Here is a 19613-nt window from a genome sequence, read left to right as displayed (position 1 = left end):
CCTGAAATAGCCCTTCTCATGCCCGTGCCTCCCTCCAGTGCTCTTGCACTGGGTTAAGGCTGAGAAGCAGTGGCCCAGTGCCAGCTCTCATTAAGCAATAAGACACTCCAGACAGTACATTTCTGGGGATTACTGTATGCCCGCCTCAAGTGCGGCACCACTCAAGAAGGGCAATCATCCTTCATAAAACGCATTCTCAGAAGTGACTTATTGCCTTTTGGCAGAGGAACTTTTATGAGCTAGAGAGAAGAGGAGAGGTATTTCCCATGCACTGGATGGCAATCTGTGTGTGGCTTTCTCATTCCCTTGAAAGGCGGAAGCAATATTCACCTGAGAACAGCAGAGCCAGCAAAGAGACATTCTATCTAGCCCAGAACCAAACACAGATGCAAGCTAGTTCAATTGTCTTCTCCCTGCAGGTCAGTACATATCATGGGTATGATTTTAATCTGAGGTAGTTTTGCCTGTTTTATGAAAGTTTCCTTCCCAGACAAATTTTAATATACCACCACGCCTTTCTTGTTTTAAGTTGAAAAAGACAAGTTACACGAGTGTCGATGAATTGAACACAGTCAAGGGCTTTAGTTTTCTATGTCTAAGAGGCATGTGGTATAGAGTATGGATGATGGAGCCAGCTTCTCCAGCCAGACTGCTGTGTTTGAATGCTAACCTTGACACTTGGTCTGTATGACCCTGAGAAAGTTACTGTAATTCTCTAGACCTCACTTTTCTCAGCTGCAAAATTTGTATAATAAGCCTACCTTGTAGGGCTGTTTTATGGATTAAATGTAATGACATATAAGCAATTAAGGCAGCGGTTCTGAACCTTCCTAATGCCTCAACCCCTTAATACAGTTCCTCATGTTGTGGTGACCCCCAACCATAAAATGATTTTCGTTGCTACTCTATAACTGTCATTTTGCTACTGTTATGAATTTTAATGTAAATATCTTTTTGTTTTCCAATGGTCTTAGGCGACCCCTGTGAAAGGGTCGTTCGACCCCCAAAGGGGACATGACCCACAGGTTGAGAACCACTGATTTATGGAGTGTCTGGCCCACAGTGATGCAAAATTGTGTCTTTTGACATTTGAAAATAATTATAATATTAAAATTTATCAGTGATCCTCAAAGGATGCTGAGCAGGAAACCAGAACCATTCTGTCTTACTTTTAACTGTGTAAATTGGGAAAAGTTGACACCTCTAAGTTTCAGCTTCTATATTTGTAAAATGGTCCAAAATGCAGCCATTTGATAACGCCAGTGATCCTTGTCTCTGGCAGTCACACCCTGTGCATTCCTCTCTCCTGGAATATGGGCTCAGATGTTACTTCTGAGACCAGGTATAATAATAAAAGACAGTGGCTTCTGTCCTGAAGCCCTTTCTAGCTCTCTTTCTTGGAGTACCAGCTTCCATGTCATAAGGACACACTCAGGAGGTTTATTGAGAGGCCCATGTGGTGATGATCCAAAACCAGCCAGCAACGACATGCATGAACCTGAAAGTAGATACCCAGCTTCTGACAAGGCTTAGATGACTAGAGGCTCAGCTGACAACTTGACTGCAACCTCAGGGGAGATGTGGAACCAGAGGTACCAACTAAGCTGCGCACCTACATCCCTCATTACAGAGACTAAGATGATAAACATTTCTTGTTTTTAGTCACTAAGTTTTGAGAAAATTTGTTATGCAGCAGATCACTAATACAGTCAATAAGCTCACATGTGTGAAAGATACTGGAAAAGCACAAAATGCTTATAAATTGGAGGCATATTGTTAGTAGGGGCCTTAAAGAAACTAAGTAATATATGCAGACTATTGAATTATATTACTTGATTGTTTGCTGCATATGTATTTGTATCATTTATTAACTAATATATACAGATATATAACTAATATATGTTACTAGGTAATGAAATATATATACATATATCACCTCCATTGTGCCTGGCACCATTATAAGACTAGTAATATAGTAGTAAAGAAAATAGACTAATATCCCTATTTTTTTGAAGCCTACATGTGGGTAAATAAGTAAAAGACAGGGTATACTGGATTTTGGTAAGTGCTTATGGTAAAACTTAAGCAAGAAAGGGGATAGGAAGTGCTTGTATACATGTTGTGTGTTTTTGTTTTTTTACAGTTTTAAAAAGGTTGGCTAGGAAAAGACGCCATGAGAAGATACTATTTAAGTCAAGATCCAAAAGGGCAGAAGAAGCAAGCCATGAGGATATTGAAGGCAGAATGTTTCAGGCACAGGCAGTTGCAGGTGCAGAGGCCCTGACGGGGGTGGGCTGTCCTGGCCCTTTAGGAACCCCAGAAGATAAAGTTAAAGGGGTGCAGGGAGTCAGTGCAAGTTCCTGTAGTCTAATAGAGAGCACAGGCTTAAGTCTGAGTAAGATGGGAAATCATGGAAGGTTCTAGCAGGTGATACCATGATCTGATTCCAGTTCTATAGGACCCTCGGCTGCTGAGTGGAGAACATGCTTCAGGGGGTGGGTGGGTGGAAACAAGACTGCCGGCAGGGAGGCCAATTATCAACATGAGTGAAATCATAATAAAATGTGATCTAATTTTATGATAATTGGGAAAAAGACCTATAATTGCCTTTCATGTATAAACATATTTATTAACTTTGTTAAATTCTCATGAGAAAGGCAATGTATTTAAGTATTAAGAGAAAAGTAAAAAGTATTATTTTACTCATTCCATTTAGTAAGAACTAGCCTTAGGAACAAAATTATGAATGTGCATCTAACAAATTCCTAAATATTCCTAATTCCTAATTCCTAAATATTCAGCTACATACATAGATATGCGTGTGTGTGTGTGTGTGTGTATGTAATACATGCAATCACACATGTATAGTTACAAAGAGTATGTGTATATATGTACAAATGTACAACACATATGCAGTGAGAGAGAGCATGCAAATATGATGAAATGTTAGCAATTGGTAAATCCAGGTAAATGGTATGGGTGTTTACTAGTCTTGCTTTTTTTTTTCTGTAAGTTTGAATATTTCAAAATAAATTGTTAGAGGAAAAATGCATCAGAATTGCATATTCATTCAAAATTAACTCTTTTGCTAAATGCATAAATATACCATGGTCAAAATAAAAAAGAAATGGGTTATGACCTTGAGTTCCTCCCTTGAGTGTTTATATGTTAATTAGACTAATTTAAATAGCTACAGTTAAAACAAATTGCTGATGCTGAGGGTTCTGGACATTTTCTAGCTGATTATATTATATCTTAATGCCCCTAAGAAACTTCATTTCCTTGTTAAAATAATTAAATACTCCCAAAAACTTGCCAAAGGGAAGTGAGTAGATTTAATGAATAGGTAGATGTGGCATTGTAGAAAAATGACTCACTTGCCTAATATATGCACTGCCTAGAGAAGAGATTCCATACATGTGTCTTAGAAAAGATACATTGATTATCCCAGAAACACATAGCCAACTAAACAATCAATGTGGACAATAATGCTTTAGAAATTAGAGGCATGAAAATTGTTACTGGGTCTGCCATCACTAGTTCTATCATAATTCTATTTTTAAAGAGAGCTCATATTGGCCAAATAACTGAGATGCATACCTTTATGTACCTATTCATGTATATTTCCGAACAGATGATTTTCATCATACATAAGAACTACAAATGCATTTCAGTATATTCTTCACCTTATTACTTTTCTGCCTCCTGCTTCTAATATTCTCTTTAACAGATTATCTTTAACAAAGGTCCCACTTTATCACTGAAATTCTAAAATTTGAATCTCCCAATTTTCCAGTCTCTTGATGAATTTACTTCTACATAACACTAACAACAGTAATGTATACTTCTGAGTAAAATAAATTATGAAGTGCAGTTTTCAAGTTATATGTTGTTCAAAATAGAAAGCAGGACTCTTGGGGCTGGTTACCTGCTTAATGTGAGGCTAGGCACCTGGAAAAGCTCAAAAATAAATTATTGAAATCCATATTAGAATTCCATTACTGTGTAACATTACCTACAATTTAGCAAACTGAAAACCACACCAGCTTATTAACTCATAGTTACGTAAGTTGGATGTATGGAGGTGTTGGATTCTTTGCTCAGGGCCTAACCAGGCCAGAATCAAGAGTTGACTGGGGTTGCAGTTTTCATCTGGGCCTCAGGGTCACTTTCTAAACTCAGGGACTATTGGAAGAATTCAGTTTCTCACCTTTGTAGGACTCAGGTCCCTGTTTTCTTGCTGTCTTTCATCTGGGACCCACTCTTAGCTCCGAGAGGCTGCCTGGGTATCCTACTAGATGTTCCCTTCATCTTCCAGCCAGCAGTGGCAGATTGGATCCGTCTTGTGCTCTGAAAGTCTGATCTCTTCTGCAACCAGCTGGAGAAAACTTGCTGCTTTTCAAAGGCTCATGTGATTAGGATAGGCCCATCCAGATAATCTCCCTGTTTTAAGGTCAGTTGACCTGGGACCTTAATTACACTCACAAAATCTCTTCACAGCAGTGCCTAGGTTATTGTTTCAATAATTGGGAGAAGGTGTGTGTACAGCAGGGCGGGCAGGATTGTGGGGGAAGGTTTTCCTTAGAATTTTATCTACTAAAGAGCTTAACGCTTAAGCTGTCTTGATTATGAACAGTGTCAACATCCTGTAAATTCCCTTTACTACATGTGCTTAATGGGAATTAATAGCTGTGCCTTTGCAGACTCATTCTGTGATTTTTGAGTCTGCTATTAAAATGTTACTTCTCTTTCAGTGGGCAAAAAAAAAATAGTTTGCTTCAAGATATCTTCTTAGTTTCAAATATACATATAACTGCAATGACTATTCAGAGGGGAAAAACTGAAATAAAATTCTGTGGAAGTTAAAATTCTCCAATTCTCACGTATTTTTCAATGCCATGCTCATTTAAATGCCAGATGGAAATGGAGCTGCTGGATGGAGTGGAGATGAACCGGCCTACACAGCTGGTGTGAGGGGTAATGGTGAGTCATTGGCATGTGCATAAGGTACGGACAAGTAGCAGTGGCATAGAAAGTTTTGCTTAACTTTCTGATGTGACAGCAGTTTTGTTTTTTGTTTGTTTGTTTTTTAAGACAAGACATTATAAAACAATGTTTAGTTCCATAAGGTTGAGCCATATTGAAGATTCGCTGACTTTTCCATCTCATGATTTGCATATAATTTTGGATTGTTCTTTCCTTTTCCTACCACTCCTATTTCCTCAACTGAGGCCTCATCACCTATTGATTGAATTACAACTATGGCCTCTTCTCACCTCCCTCCCCAAGCTTTCCTCTTTTATTTCAGCCTTCACGCTGCTAAACCAATCTTACTAAAACTTTGCTGTTATCATGTTAGTCCCTCCATATGGCAGGCAGAACAGAACAGAGGGAGATGAACTGAGAGACAGGAGACTAGACCCTGGTCCTGGCTGGGCCACTGCCATCAGGGTGACTTTGGTTGTGTCGTCTAGTCTCCATTTCCTTCCAGGCAAAATAAAACTAGAGGAGTCATAAAATCCTTTCCACCTGTAAAATCCCATCTACCTGTGATCAACAATCTAGACTTATCGATGAGTTTATACAAAATCTGAGCTGCACATGCGTGCCTCCATCCCCTGCATCCCATCCTCACCTGCGCGACCCACACATTCTCAGCCTCCCCTCCTTACAGTGATCATGAAGCCCGTGGGCAGTGAGGTTAATCCTCTGAAATATTACTCACACGTGACTAGTCGGCCACTTCACAGCTCATCTTTAGGAAGGTTTCCCAGATGTCTTCAGTTTATACACTACAGTTCACAGGTTTGGAGTTCTCACCTTTATCTCACAACTTAGCTCTTTCTTATGGGTTATCTAAATAATGGTGACAAAAATATTAGCTAAATTTTATCAAACAATTATCAAGTATCAGGCCATTCACTAAGTGCTTTGTTTTCCTTAACTCATTTATTCATTCAACAAGGTCTTTACAGATAAGAAAATTGAGGCATAGTGAAACTAGGAAACTTTCCAGAGGTTACCCAGCTTGTAGATAATGGAGCCTTTCTAGTTCCCAACCAGATCTGTCCAACTTCTAAATCACCAGACCACATCAATGATAATGATGTTGTTTTCTGTTTTGTCTTTTTTCCTCTTTTAAATTAGATTAAAATATATTGTCAGGAACTCTATCTTGCACTTTTTGGTGAATACAACACAAAGCTGGTATGTGACAGGCCTACATAATATAAGTTTGCAGTAAGATATTAGCAATTAATTTAATAGTGATTAGGCAGTATATTTTCAGGTGTGGGCAGTTTCTAATTGGGTTGTTAAAAAATGTATTAGATCCATATGTTTTGATGAGAGGAGTATGTTTATGAGGTGTTATTAACTTAAAATATGGAATATTGGACTAAAAACAATGCATATTTTCATATTTTTAAAACTTGAAGACAATCTGTTCTCATATTTGTACATTTTTAAGTTAGAAATTAGAAGAAGCCTATAAGTTAAATGTACATGTTTATAAAATTATATTTAGATTAACAGGGAAAGAAGTGAGAAGGCTATACACTAAATTTTTAATATTAGGTGCTTTTGATAGATGAAATGAGAGGGAAGGAAGAAGCAGCTTAACTTTTCTTTATTCCTCTCTGTTGGCTGAATTGACATGCGGGACATGTAAGATTTTTAGAATTTAAGAACAAAGTAAAAAAAAATAAAAATTGAAACTTGGACCTTAAACTATTTTTTAGTTTCATTTGGGAGTTTTCATAGTACCTTTTCCTGAAAATATTTCTTTTCATTTTATGTTTATCATGTACTTCACTGATTTTTAGCAAGTTGAATGTATCTTTTTCTTAATATTTATTATGAGAAGAATATTATATTGCTAGAAATAGGAAAATGAAATTCTTTAGTATAGCTTGTCTGAACTTCATAATAACTGTAAGGTTGACATTCAGGACTGTAAACTCTGTTTCCAAATTCAGTCAAACATCCTTTTATTAGAAGTGTCTGCTACTGAGATTGTTGTTGATTTATTCTTCACATGAAAGATTTGATATTGATCTGTTAATTAATTCAAAAGGCTAGTCATATGAAAATATTTCTAGATCCTTTTACCTACCTTTTTTTTCACTAACAAAGAATATGAGAAAACCAATATTTGAAGACATGAACTAAAATTTTGAGATGCAATATTCTCAAACATTGGCTGTGAAATCACCATAATTAGCGTGACCCTTGGAGAATGTCATTGGATATTTGATGAAACAGGGCATGAACTCTGTACCGCCATCTGGGGCAGGGGGTGTGGGGGGAGGCTGTAATATACTACCCAAAATGATGCCTGGGAATTTTAAACTACCAGATAGTTCTTATCTAAGAAACTCAGGGAGAAAGGCATTTGTCCACTCTAATGACTTCTGTTAGCAGATTTATGCCACTTGGATCAATATGTTTCCACCTTCCTGCTCCCTAAACTCTACTCTTTATTAAAAAAAATAAATAAATAAGAAAAGGAAAAAGGAAGATGTGCTTGATCCCAATTTTCATAACTGAAAAAATAGAAAAACAACATACAATAATTTTTTTGAAAACCCTCTGGTTCATATTCTTTGCTACAATATTTTTAAACAAGCCTAGAGGTATAAAGATGTAAACACACAAAAAAAACTATTGACTTTCTTTGCAGGGCTAATCATGCATTTTAAGAAAACAAGTATAATTAAATTGAAATAAGAAGCCAAAGAATAAAATACTTTATTAAAAACATTTCAATCAGAAGTCATTTTATCCTCATAAATGGCTTTTCTAAATGATCGTCGTTTTAGTAATTATAAGACCATTATCCTTTCTTTTGCATCAGTCTTGACTAACGATCAATGAAAAGAATAAATGTCTCTTTTATAAAGATAAATACTGTTGGAGGAAGGATGATTTTTAAAAATTGCCTATTGTAACCAAGGGTTTGCTCTTTGATTAAAAGTGTCTCTAAAACAAATAACCTGCATGCGTATATGTGTGTGTAACTAATGCAATTAATCTTCATGTTAGATTAACTTGATAAAATATTGACCTAATTTGGTATTAAAAGATTACAAGTAACATTTTGCGCTGAAGGCTGCAACATGCCTCATGTCAACGCAGTAATGACAGAATTAACCTCCCAAGCTCTCTTCAGTGGGGAATTCTGAACTGCCACTTGAGCAGTGTTTAGATGACCTACAATGACTGGTGCACAAAAAGCCCAACGATGCTCTTTTCTCAGCCAGCTGAACTGCCTCCGTGGTTAAGAACCGTGAAGGAAAAATGTATTCAAAAGACATTCTAAAAAAGTACAGCTTCTGCTTGTCAAATAAATGTTTCGATTTACTAGGAAAACAAGTTGTCTGAAAGTACTTAAAACATTTTTATTTTATGTACACAAATGTCATTTATAAATATTGTATAATTGTGAGACATTTTGCTTTAAAATGTAAAGATTTGAAGATAGGAAAAGTTTCCCTTGTTGCTTAAATTTCTTTCTCTGAGTTTGGTTATAGTTTTGTGACAGTTAACTAAGAATTCTTACTGTCTGGTTAGTGGATAGAAATAATGGTGTCTGACTCCTTTTCTTGATTGGGCTAACTGCATGATGCATAAAATTCCAGGCTATAGTTAATCTTCAATTATCCCTGGCAATTGGAGTGAGGTTGCATAACAAATGAAATACATAGATTCTTAAAAGGAAAATTTTAAAATAAAAAAAAGCCATTGGGAGAGAGAAAGAAAAGCAATGTTTGTATAACCTGTAATTGTTGGGTAGAGTAGAATGAAAACTGGTTAATGAGCCTTACATTTGTGAATTGATCATATCTTCCTTTAACAGGGTTCTTAATTATCTGAATCCTGATTTTCCTTATCTGTATACATACACAAAATATTCACATAGAAGACAGATAGGACAAACCACATCGTATCCATTTATAAGTTAGTAAAAACTCCATATATGTGAGTGTGTGAAAGAATATTATGCATATGTCACGTTGGGCCAGCTTTATGACGAGGCATAATATCGATGTTCAGAAGGGGCTTTGGAGGTTGCAGGTTAAGACTTTGTGATATCAACTGTGAACCATTCTCAAATTTTTCTACCGTTAGAGCGCCTTTCTGGGTTTCAGCAATCAAAACTCTTCATGTGGAGCACAAATACACTGTAATTTTTCCCTAATTCTGTAACACACAGACTGGAGTCTTCTTGTAGGAGTGACTTCCACAGGAGAATTTTCACTCATTTAACCAAGCTAAGAAAATCATTGTCAACATTTCTTAAAAAAAATGTACATTAAAAAAAATGTTTCCTAATATACTTGATACATTTTCTATGGAAAGCAATATGTTAATTTGGAATATGAGAAACAATAAAATTTATGAGCAAATCACATGCTCATTCACTGCTTTTTCCTAAAAGTGGAAAATTCCTATCATCAATTAAGTTTATATACATTAGGCAAAAGATAAAACGGCTTATGATGGTAGTTCAATATATATATGTATACATACCTAAAAATACTTCAGAAATATTTATTACCAGTGGTCTGATTCACTACGGATAGAGAAGGGCTGCAGAGACTGCTCTGTCAACAATTTCTTGCCTGCTATTCTTTCTTCTTCATTACTCATTTCCTCTCCTTGTTCAGTGGTGTTTTTATTCATGAGTAACTCAAAACCTTTGTAGTTTTCATGGCCCTGCCATTTTATCTCTGCAAATATTTAGCACATTGAACCAATCTTCATTGTTTTTCATAAATAGAAACTCAGAATGAAAAGAAAAAATAACAGAAGAAATTGTTATTTTGTCCGAGATTCCATTAGTTCAATCCATTGAATGTAGCATATATGGCAGCTTATACTTCAGATGTTTTTGTAGATAAAAAGACTGTTAGCTACTTTTGCCTTTCAGCAGGTCAAAAAACAAATTAGTGGGTAAAAAAGATTGTAATCTTTCTGTCAATGCATGTAATTGTCTCTACAAAATGATTAGTGCTTATAGTAAAAAAAAAATAGCAGCAAGCACAAAGTTGTAATTTGTACTTGTACAGAATTCCACTTTTGTGCAAAGCATAAAATTACTAGTGTGCCAAAGAACAGAAAATTTCAGTTTTTCCTGACAGGGCTTGTTTCTCATACACTATTAACATTAGTGAATTTAGCAGAATTTATTGGATAAGTGTTCTAAACATTTGTACTAGTTATACACAATAAAGATCAACAACTGTGATAAAAGCAAATATACTTTTTTTTCTGTCCATATCTCCTTGACCTGTTTATGAATTTGAGATTCTAGCCTTGTACCTCCTTCATAAAACTCTTTTCCTTCAGTTTTCTGGTGAGTTATTTTTCCAGTTTTCATATTTTGTTGACTCTTTCTACTTTCTTCCCATTCCTGGATCCTGTTTTGTTAACATTCCCTTACTTATTCTGTTTTAAGTCCATTTGCATCTCTCCCTTGGCGAGCTCATTCATTCTCTTGACTCCACCTTCCAAATTTAGGCCAGCAGAATCAATAATTAACCTTGTTTTCCTCCCAACATTCCATTTCTGCATTTCAACTGCTTGCAGACATTTCTGCTGGGCTCAGAAAAACTGTTGACTAGGGACAGAGCACAGGCACAGAAAAACATCTCCCTGTTTCCAGGGCAATGTGTACCTGTGAGAAGACAGAAGAGTGGGGATACCTGATAGCTAATGGGATTCTTCGTTTTTAATAGGGCAGCACACCAGCCAATCACATTTTTGTGCTTACTGTTATCCTCAACAATCAAAACCAGAGTTCACACCTTTTGGCTAGACATCCCCTTGTCCAAGAAATTTTTATTCCTCATCATAGAGATGAGGTCAATCATAAGGAATTCATAGAGGAGGAAATGGCCTTATGGACATATAATTTTTTCTGTTATGGATGTTTAAATTGAGAATGTTTTCAAAATCAAAGTGATTACATGTTGAAATGCTTGATAAGATATATGCTAAGGGTAAATAACACAAAGTATTAGCAAATAAATGTCCTGTGCATATAAGTGAAAGGTAAATAACAGAGACTGTGTTTTGCTTGGCTTTTTGTTCTCAGCTCTTGGTCCTGTGCCTGCTCCAGCAGTTGGGTGTTTAGTAAAGGCCTAATGGATTGGGTGTAGTTGAATTGAAAGGGCTTAGTGAACTTCATCTTCTGTTACCTTCCAGATGTAATTTTAGGCATCTTTATATGATTCTCTATAAAGCACTCCATAATGAATGGACAAATAAAATAATTTTAAATGTGATGGTAGGAATTTTCCACTTTCGGAAGAAGCAATAAAGAATGAGTGCTGGATTTAGCACATGTAACTTATTGTTTGCCATATGCAAACAACTTCAATATTTTAGCAGTTTACCTAAGTGAAAATCAAGATCATTTATAAGTATATAATATCTAATCTACTTGAGAGTATATGTGTATCCAAAAGAATTAAAAGCAGGGTTCAAACAGATATTTACACACCACTGTTCACAGCAGCATTATTCACAATAGTCAAAAAGTGAATCAAGCTAATTCCCTATCAAACAGAAACAAAATGTAGTATGTACATACAATGAAATATAATTCAGCTTTAAAAAGAATGAAGTACTGACACATGCTACAACATGAATTGACATTGAAAAAACATTATGCTTAGTGAATTGTCAGACACAAAGACAAATATTGTATGATTCCATTTATATGAGATACCTAGATTAGTCAAATTCATAGGGGTAGAAAGAGTGATTACCAAGGGGTGGGGGAAGGTGGGAGATGGTGAATTATTATTTAATGGAGACAACATTTCAGTTTGGAATGATGAGAATGTTCTGGAGATGGATAATTGTGATGGTTGACAACAATGTGAATGTACTTAATGCCACTAAGTTGTATACTTAAAATGTTTTAAATGGCAAAGTTTATGTTGTAAAAATATTTTTAAAAATATAACAAAAATCACACAAGCAGCTATCTGTTATGTGTCTGCACGTGACTCTCAAGTTATGTCTCCAGGTCTAAATTATTATTTGTCAATTATTTCTTTGTGGTCTATCTTCAGGAAATGTAAGCTCTAAAACCTCCATGTAGGAAGAAGTAAGAACAAAAGGAAAACAAAGTTATGGGTAATAAATATTAAGGGTAGCAGTATAGTAATTTAAGTTCAGTATGTTTTTATATATATTGTCTTTGTGGAACACTGAGTTAGGTGTTTTTATTTATTCATTCATTCATATCAACGTGCCAGTTCTCTTATAGGTTCTGAAAGTCCAGCAGTAAATAAGAAAAATAAGAGCTCTAGCCGTATGGATCATTTCAGGTACTACTAATTGCTATGAAGAAAGGTAAAGCAAGTGAAGGTGATGGTGTTTGTGTGTGTGAATGGGTGTGTGCATGCACACACATCTTGTAGTCTTGTTAAGATGAGATGGTAATATAATAGAAAGAGGTGGAAAAAGAGAATCATGATTGTGTAACTTATCTCTTGTACTATATATTGCTACTAAAAATTCTAACTATGATGGTGATTATTCTTAAAATCCAGCCAGGACTACATTATTAAGGGGAAATACAAAGAGAGAGGGGGGGTGTCTTTACTTGGGTCTTTGAAAATATGGTTTTGATCGTGTGCCTTTGAAAGAGTGATAAAACTTACACATCAATTTATGTATAAGCATTTCATTATTTGAGCTTCCCACACCTGTTACTGCGTTGGTCTGCCAAGTCCCTTTTAGGAATACTGGCAAGAGGGAAAATAATGTTTCCTCACAGTGTGTATGTATGTTTTCCTAAGTGAGCCCTTTTTTATGATTCACTTCCTGAGATATTTATTGCCATTTGTTATATGTTAGAGCCCGAGATTATTGTGATTAGAGCACATTCCTTTTTTTAAAAAAACTTTGTATACCTCCCAACACTTTCTTCAGTGTCTAAAATATAGTGTTGCCTCAGTAAATATTTCTCAAATGGAACTGAATCCATGATATGAAGCTTTGATTTTACCTGGTGGGGATGGTGAGAATTTCATGATGGTGTTTTTATTGTTAAGGAATCTTACTCTTTTTTTCCTTTGGAATTATTATAATTATACAAGGTAATACTTTCAGGATGTGCCAGCCTATAGACATTTATAATAGAAGTTATCAGAAGTGTCCCCTGGAGAGCCTGCTAACTTCCTGCTCACTTACCATTGTCTCCTTTGCTTGTGAGTGCTGGAAGTGCCACGCTCTCAGGACTTCTGCAGACTCACTGTATTCTGCCTTGATGGCATCATGAACTTTTTTTCAAAGGTGAGTGCAAGGGGTTAGATGTTGGGTGTTCACATTTTTATTTCTTGTGTTTTGGGAGAAGTTCCAAGGAAGCACTGAAAACAACTCTGGTCAAAGAACAAATCACTTTACTTCAAGCACGTGTCTTGATGGTGACTTTCTCATGTAGTTATGACCCCTTAAAGGTTTTTTCAGGGACTGAATAGTTTTATTGAGAGAATTGGACAGAAAGTGATTTTAAGATCCCTCAGATTCTAACATGCAATTGTTTCAAAATCTCTATTGCAAAACTTTTAGAAGGTATATCTAGATGCACTCCTCAGACTTTGTATTTTATAGCTCTTTTTAAAGTTTAAAACTTTTTCCTCTAATACCGCCAATTAGAACAAAAAACACACTTGCCTATTTCTTGAATGCCAGCATTCCCAGTATTGTATTCTTCGCCTTCCTAGCTTCTCACATACTACCTAAATTTAACAGATCCTACTATTTGTGCTAACGGTGCCCATTTTCTTGATCCCTGTGGCATTGCCCAGTCCTTGGGTCCCTCTTCTTGTCTATTTCCCCCAGCTGGTTTTCTGAATTACTCTGAATTACTATTTTATCAATTTGCTTGATTCTTGTGTGTGTTTATTTATCTACTACTTGCAAAATCCTAATCCTGGATTGTGGCCATAATCTACTTTCTCTGCTCCCATATCCAGGCAGGTGAACCTACCAAGAATAATCACATAAACGTGGATATCAACCATGACAAAAATATGGTCCCCAATTTAACCAGTTGTTGTAACATGCCCGCAGTGTTTAACATCTTTTCCATCTCAATCTTTTCAATGAATGATTTAAACATTTGTTATATATGTCACATTACCTGATCAACCTCTTCTTCCTGTCAGCTAGTGACTTTGATTTATTGAGAAAACTGTGCCTGCCATCACAAGTGTTTTGTAAACTCTCATTAAAACATGTTCTCCCACCTGTAGGCTATCTATATCTAGACCAGTCTTAAAAGTATTTTCCCTCAAGTCATAAAATGTATCCATCCACCTTACCCTTTGATGCTATAATCTCCCCATTTTGCTGAACTTGACTCCACTTTTCAGGGCTCTACCCCCATCTTCTACTCACCCTTTCTAGTGGTTCCTTCTCATAAGCATATAAGGATGCTTAAATCTCTCTTATTCTAATTAAATGTCCCTTAACTCTGGGGTCTCTCTCGTTATTAATTTTTTCTCCTCATTTTCTCCTCCAAACTTTACAAAAGCGTAATCTTCACTTTCTAACTTTATATATTTTAATTTTCCAAACCCAAAATCATTTTCTATCCTTGTGTTACTAGATTGGACACTGGACATAAAAAAGACATTATGTAACTCTTGAATTGCTTTCACTTTTAGCGAGATTTTATGCTAGAAAATTCCCAACAATGTAAATATATCTACAATTTGACGTTTTGACTTAGGTTTGCAAAGACACAAAAAATAAGGTCATCTACAACAAAACTACAAAACTAAAAATCAGTCCAAGAAAATCACTGTAACATAGATTCTGTACAATTTCAGGAGAAGCTATTGCCATTTTTGAAAAAAAGAGTAATGAAGTAATGTAATCCCTTCACTCTGTTAGGAAACAGTGATCTTGTTTAAGGAGTTCAGAGACTCTTTATGTGCATCATGGCTTTGGCTTCTCTTCCCACCCCTTCATCTTTTTTATTGAATGCTTATAATTTACCCAAGTCTATATCATATATGGATAATTATAGTCATGGATAAGACAACTCTTTGCCCTAAAATATTTGGTAGTATTCTTACCTGTGAGAAAATGAGAAAGGCTAGTGACATGGCCAAAATTCTGTACGGTAGGTGGCTTAATAGGAAAGACTTCGAATTATCACCCATATAATATCTGTAAAACCTCTCTTTCCCCTGCTACTATTTTAACATATTTAAAATTGTAACTATTTGAAGTTTTTATATAACTCCAAACCATGGCCCATTTGTTTATTTTTACACTGTCTCTTCTATGTAAGTAACCTGAGTTGCAGTTACAAAGTTCTCTTGTTGTATAAACATCCTTTGAGGGTGATGTTCCCATTAGCTGCTTTTTTAATTTAAAAATGTTTTCTAAGTAGTTATGTTATTCATAGAGTTATTTTCATTACTATTTTACTATTTAAAATTAGTAAAAGAAAATTACTTTAGCTTCATTATTGCTTATTTTTCTTCAGAAACAAGGAAAAATCAAAGTCTCTACTTTCACAACTAAATTCATGGCTGACATGCTTGCCCTGAGATTAAAAAAATAAATAAGTCTAGCACTATGGAACTTTCTCCCCAGGTGCTGTGGCACAGCGGCCGATTGCTCCATGACTTAAAGGTGTGGGAAAGATTGATGTCTGCGGCCCTGGGGAAGCAGCGTGCACATGCTGCCAAGGGCAGTTTTCTCTGTTAAACCAGTGCCCAAATAAATATTATCATTGCCTTTATATATTACAGTGTGAAAATAATTAGGAAGCACCTCATTACGGTAAAGCAGGACTTACCTTGAGGACAACTAAGGAAAAGAAAATCCTGATATTTCTTTATGCAGCTATTTATACTACTACAGAATAATGAAATAAAAAAGGTTATTTTTGATTAGAAATCAAGAGATCAACATTGTTTTTAACATTTATTAACTGGTAATAATATATTGTATACAGCTGGTCTATGGTTGAACTGGATTATAAGTAAACACAGGCTTGAATGTGTATTAATACACATAGACTGGCTTAATAAATTTTAGTTTTAAAAAGTCACATTGCTTCAGGCCAATGAAGAGGTTTTTTATAAATTATAATGTAAAATAACCAGTTTGAGTCTATGTTTTCAATCATTATTATTCTTTTATGCTTCATGTATATTAACATTATCCAATAGAGCAATATTATGAAAAATGAAATTATTAATGGGTATTTTTTGCTTCTAGCAGATCAAAGTGAATTCACTATTTTTTTGCATCGAATATGTTTTTATTGATATATTTATGTGTTCATTAAATATTTATTGTTTGCCATTATGGGCCAGATGCAGTGAGATGTCAGAAAAGTGGAAACTCAAGTTGCAATTCTTTTCAAGCTAAAAATATTAATTTGGGAGAGTGAATTTCTTTATTTTTTGTAATGATAGACATAAAAATATCCTGCCTGAATTTTTCCTTAGGAATTGGGACTTAATTGATACTCCTTCCAGTGGAGAAGAAACCAAAGTTTTCTGTTTAGAAGAGAGAATTTGCTACTGAAATTATAGAAGAAAGCATAATTAAGGATCCTGTTATACCTGTTAAGTTTATGAATTTTAGCCTTTGAGCCCATGGAACTCCATTTTTGAAATTATTGTGAAGCCACAATAATAATTCAAGTATAAGGCAAGATATCTGAATATTCTAATTTCTGATATTTTACAAACATTTAAAAATATTTCTTAGTTTCAAGTAAGTCTAAACAGAGAGCTTTTTTCTGATAAGGTAATTTTACTTTAAGAAATGCTAAAGTAGATTATGAAACTTGTAAGAAACAAACTAAATTATTTTAGAATGTTAGATTTGTTAGTGAAGGGAAATTGTGTCACCACAATTATTTCACAACTGTCCTTTAAGAATTTTAGTATCGCCTTTATTGGAAAAACTGTAAACTCCTTGTATAGAGATGTAAATTTGTTTTAATTTTTAAGTACTTAAGTATTCATGTCTACTATCTCAGGTAGTTCTGAACTGATACTTGCCTTTTTGTAAAAATAAACAAACCCATATCGCATTTTACCATAATAAAGATATTAATACTATCATGATTATTTACTTTTTGTTTTGGCTTTAAATTTCATTAAGTAATACCATTGTCTTAAAAATGTATTGCAGAGGGAAGAAAGCAAATACATGTCATTTAGCGGTCTCATCATGTCAAAGTTTGCTTTCATCCTGGGGGTGGGGTTGGGGAGGGCGTGTGGGAGACAAAATCTTGGTAGATAAAGTCTCTGTCTTCCTTAGAGGTGGGGTTATTATTTTATGAATCCAATTTTCTATCTATCTTGCCATCTGTCACTAGAAAGAAGAGATATAGGACAGTGGCAAACTCATGTTAAAAAGTCTGTCTTGGGATAACAAAGAGAAAAGTTAATGGACGTGGATTTACAAATTATTAATGATTTTTTCTTGTCATTTCTTGAAAAATGAAAGCTATGCACGCTGCCTCTCTCCCCAAACAGATTGCATTTTATTCCTTTGCAGTTTGTCCATCAGCCTTCACTCTGACAACATAATCCAGAACTAATCCAGAGCATTCCGTTTTCCTTGTTGGCTCTCGGGCAGGCTGCTTAGACAAATCCTGCTACCTGTCAGGCCTCCTGTGGGTGCGGAACCGGCTGCCAGGTTAACCTCTGGGGAAGCAGGAAGACCTGCTGATTTAACCCCAACTTCCCTTCCTGTAATCCAGAGTAAATAGGGAAGATGTGAACAGGCTAACTGTTTTAATCAGGCTTGGGTCCCTTAAAATCTGTTTCATACACAGCTTTAAGAACTCAGGTTATAAACATCCCTATGTAAAATCACATGGCAGTTCCTCCAAACTGTGAGCCCTAAAGAAGCAGATGGATCTGATACACTGAAAGGTATTAATCTTCTCAAGTGGTCTGTGAAAATATACACACCACTTCCCTGAGCCACATCACTGCTAATAAATACTCCCTAATTGTCACGATGAGGCCAAAACTTATTTAGAGGCAAAAAAAAATATGTGAGGTGGGTGGGGTGGGGGGAACCCAATATAGTTATTATAAAGACTCACACTTTGCAAATTTCCAATATGCTTGCTCTAGTTTTCCTGCTCTTTATCCCCTGCCTCTCCCAATGCATGTATATGCACACACGTTAATTCTTGTTACATGACAGTGAATTTGAATATTGTTTACAGATTGGTCTCAAAAGATTCCAATATGAGCAAATAACTCGGCAAAGTTTTCAAAGGAGTAAATATACATTAATGTTGCATGGCATTTAAATGACTCACATTGAACAGATCAAGGATAACAATGAAGAACATTGAAGTAAAAAGCCTTTAAAAAATACTCACTCTTTATTCAAAAAGAATAATAACACATCACCTTTTTCTTGTTGGAATTCAAGGCACAACAGTCAGTCTGCTCCTGTAGCATCAACCATCCACAGCAGAAAACAAAACAAAACAAAAAAAACCCAAAATCAACTTCATGATCACAGAGTTCCAAGACACACTTAAAAGTTCCACTAAGTTTAGCCTTCTGAGAAGTGTAATAAAACATCGCTCAGCTCTTTCAATATTAGTAATGTAAGTATCCTGGCTAATAGGGAGGAGGGAAGCGTGGAACAGTCTCTGCGGAGAGAAGCAGAACTTGCCCACAAAGAAGTGGTAGGAATCTCTGTGATTCTAATGAGGATCTCTAGTTTTCCTCCATTTAATTGCAACTTTAAGAGCAAGGACAAGTTTCCCCCCCTCCCCCGCCCAATTTATTCCCTCCCACAGTGCAGAAGATGACAGATGAGGAAGGTTCGTTATGCAAAATAAACACACAGATATGGGTCAATGAAGTGTGAGTGCACTGGGACGCATAAACACACTCAGCACATCACTTACTGCATAGTTTCTAACCTGACCAATTTTGAAATTAAAAAAATTTATTCCTATTTAATGATTGTGATGATAGAAGTATTTTTGTGTAAATAATTATATCTTATAATTTATGCAGTAAAAATAAAAACAAGTGTTTTGTTTTTTGAATATTTAATAGTTTTTTAAATAAATCTTTTACTTTTTTATTCAACAGGTAATAAATGTAATTTATTTGAAAATTGACTTTTAATTTCTTTTTTTCAAACTTTTTTTGGTTTATTTTTGCTGCATTCTTTTCACCCACCTCTTTCCATGGTCTATGTTTTTTATTTTCTTTTACTTCCTTCTTTATATTCCTATTAGTTTTATTGGTGGTAAAGTTTACTAGGGTGTCAGATAGTAATTTATCGTGAAGCAGCTGACTTTCCTAGTTAAAGTGAGAATAGAGATTGATTGTCAAGCAACACTATATAAGATAAAGCTTGTTTTCAAGCAGATCAAGTCTGTTACATGTATGTTCTGTTTGATAACTAGGCAGTTATTAACCTGAAATTTGGAAATAAAATTTGAAATCAGGAAGACAAGATAAATAGTTGAAAAATGAGGCCACTAGAGTAAAAGTCTTCAAAGGCGTCTGTAAGATTATATTGATCACCAGTGAAAATGTGTTTGAAAGACAACTTTATGACAGCACTGACTCTGC

At 35.2% G+C, this 19613-nt stretch overlaps 1 long non-coding RNA gene across 1 annotated transcript; it reads left to right on the top strand.

Moving 5' to 3' along the window:
* Window positions 1–4911: 4911 nt before the first annotated feature.
* On the top strand, window positions 4912–13198 carry LOC109379458 (uncharacterized). Its single transcript, XR_002123208.1, has 3 exons — window positions 4912–5007; window positions 12270–12341; window positions 13116–13198. It is a non-coding gene; the product is annotated as an uncharacterized LOC109379458 (long non-coding RNA).
* The last annotated feature ends 6415 nt before the right edge of the window (window positions 13199–19613 follow it).

The sequence above is a fragment of the Hipposideros armiger genome, unplaced genomic scaffold (genome assembly GCF_001890085.2).
Source record: "Hipposideros armiger isolate ML-2016 unplaced genomic scaffold, ASM189008v1 scaffold_26, whole genome shotgun sequence".
NCBI lineage: Eukaryota > Metazoa > Chordata > Mammalia > Chiroptera > Hipposideridae > Hipposideros > Hipposideros armiger.
This window is presented reverse-complemented; position numbering and strand designations above follow the sequence as displayed.